The sequence below is a fragment of the Gossypium arboreum genome, chromosome 13 (assembly GCF_025698485.1).
Source record: "Gossypium arboreum isolate Shixiya-1 chromosome 13, ASM2569848v2, whole genome shotgun sequence".
Classification (NCBI taxonomy): Eukaryota; Viridiplantae; Streptophyta; class Magnoliopsida; order Malvales; family Malvaceae; genus Gossypium; species Gossypium arboreum.
In genome coordinates this window covers 96,804,446-96,807,036 of record NC_069082.1, presented here as the reverse complement: position 1 = coordinate 96,807,036, position 2,591 = coordinate 96,804,446, and the positions used below count along the sequence as shown (strand labels likewise).

The 2,591-nt window shown below is 37.1% G+C and overlaps 1 non-coding gene across 1 annotated transcript; it reads left to right on the top strand.

The window, feature by feature from the left end:
• The first annotated feature begins 2,271 nt into the window (after positions 1-2,271).
• LOC128286982 (small nucleolar RNA R71) lies at positions 2,272-2,378 on the top strand. Its single transcript, XR_008277682.1, has one exon. It is a non-coding gene; the product is annotated as a small nucleolar RNA R71 (small nucleolar RNA).
• Positions 2,379-2,591: the final 213 nt, after the last annotated feature.

Sequence of the window (2,591 nt, the reverse complement as noted above, 5' to 3'; positions counted from 1 at the left end):
GTAGGTTAAAAATGGGTAAAAGTAGGAGTTGACCACCGAGTTGCTTAGCAGGTTGGGTCGAACTTGTAAGTTTTTTTGCAGCGATGTCGCAACACAAGGGCTCCATGTTGCGACACGTCTGGCAGTGTCCCGATGTTGCGACATCGAGGTTCAATGTCCTAACACATCTTGAATTTTGAAACTATAAGACTATTGTTTGTGGTGTCACGACACAGAGGTTCTGTTTCGTGACATCGAGGTAAGTTGCTTGATTTTTCAAGTTTATGTTCGGTGTTGCGACACTGACCCGATTTTTAGCCTAATATCTTAATTTCAAGCTATTCGGGTACCTCTTTACTCATTGAATAAATTATATCAATTAAATTGAATCTTAATCTATGTAATTAATTCCTATTCCTATTTAAATGTATCAAATATTAAATTTACAATAAATTACAAAAAAATTAGTATAATTTCTATTGTCACGTATGACTATTGGATTCATTCGTCAGCTCAGTCAGTCTGTACATGGACACTTCGTTTGATGGTTGTTTGTCTGTATTGGTCCAACGTCCGTTGTGCCACTCCACCTTGTCCTGCTCTCTGAATTTACTTTTTCGACTACATCAATTATAGAATACACCCTTCCTGGTCGTAGGGAAATTCACAGATATTTCATATGTATTCCCTAAACTTTTCTTAGTACCCTCATTTTCTAGATGACCATATTTGAAAGTTTCAATCTCACTATTGATTTTCATAATTAGTTCATTCTTTTCTAAGTCAGTGGTGGACCTAAATGTAGCTAAAAAGGATCTCCCTAGCTGAATAAGGATCTTATAACCTTCCTCAAAATCTAAGATTACAAAACCTACCGAGATGATAAAATTGCGCACCTTAACCAACACATCTTCAAGCTCCCCTTTCGGTTGTACCGAAGATCTGCCAGTTAACTGTAGTGTGATGTGTGTATTCTTGAGCTCTGCTAACCTAAGTTTCTTATATATTGATAAGGGATTAAGTTTATACTGAATCCTAGGCCACATAGAGTCTTGCTAAAATGTATATCCCCTATCTTTATTGGAATTGTAAAACTCCCCAAGTTTTTTAATTTTGGGGGTATCTATTTGGTGATAATTGTAGCACAGGATGTGTCTAGGTTAATTTGATCTCCCTGTTTAATTTTTATATGCCTAGCCATTATTTCTTTTAGGTATTTTTCATTTAGGAACTTTTTCTATTAATTTGATGAGAGGCAAATTATCATTAAGCGATTTAAATAAGTTTAGAAAACTTACAAACTCTGCTTCATCCCCTTTTTGTTTGTCCTCTAACCGTGAGAGGAATGGTATATTTGTGAGGATAGGTTCTTTATTCTACTTAGCTCTTGACTCAGCTGTCAGCTAGGCTCCTTTGCTAAATTTGTTTCATTATCATCTCCTTAATGGGTCTCCACTTGAAGATCACTAGCATGCTCTTTATCCTCCTCTTGAGTAGGGTTATTCGGGTTACTCAATACTTCACCTTGAAGGAGGGCTATTTCCTTCACTTGCTCATTCCTTCTCTTCGAGGGTTATTCTTAGTGTTGCTCAAGATTTCTATGCTAATATGCCTTTTTATGTCTCCTATCATGCTCATCAATTGGCTCATCTAATCTTCGAGCTTAGTCAATAAGGTTTGCGTTTGAGTGCACTCAAACTACACTTGTTTAACATCTTTCCACATCTATTGTATTTCTCCCTCAATTTGATCTTGTCTTTACCACATAAAATATGGTCATAGGGGTTGGCCTTTTCCTAAGGTTTTTGTAAACAAAGAGGTTGGTAAGTATTGTTTTGTTTATTTGGGCTAGAATTGTTACCTCCTCCTTGATTATCGCCCCATCTCAGATTTGGGTAGTCTCTCCAACCAGGATTATAAGTATTCAAATAGGGATTTCCACTACTATTCTCGATGTAATTTACGTTCTTGGTTGAGTTCTCAGGGTGCTGCCAATTGGTTTATTATTTTTGTGCATCAGGGGCCTATTGGATGTTCACTCCAATCGATAAAGCTTGTCCAAAATTTGTTGGTACTTACCTTCCTCGTGAACAACTTTGGTTGTGGATGGTTTCAGGCCATAAGTGAATCACTCATTTGGCCATTAGTAGGAGTAGATCGCCATATTCTTGATCAACTGATAGACATCTTTGTAAATATGGTTCATTAAGGCTCCTCCTATGGCTCCATCTAGCCTTAACCTTAAGTGCATCCAACCCGTTATAGAACATTTTTAACCTCAACCATTCAGGTAGACCATGGTGAGGGCATCTTTGAAACAGCAACTTAATTCACTCCCAAGCTTTGTAAAAATTCTCTCCTTCCATTTGTTCAAATGTTGGGATCTCTCTCCTCAGTTGTACTTTCTTACTAATAGGAAAGAACTTGTACAAGAAATTTTTTGCAAGTTCATTACATGTCGTGATAGATCCTGGTGCCTACGAATCTAACCATTAGAAGGCGTTATCTATTTAGGAGAAGGGGAATAGTCAAAAACGAATAGCGTCATCGGTGACCCTATTAAATTTAAAAGTAACACAAAGTTGGAGAAACCGTTTTAAGTGCTGATTTGA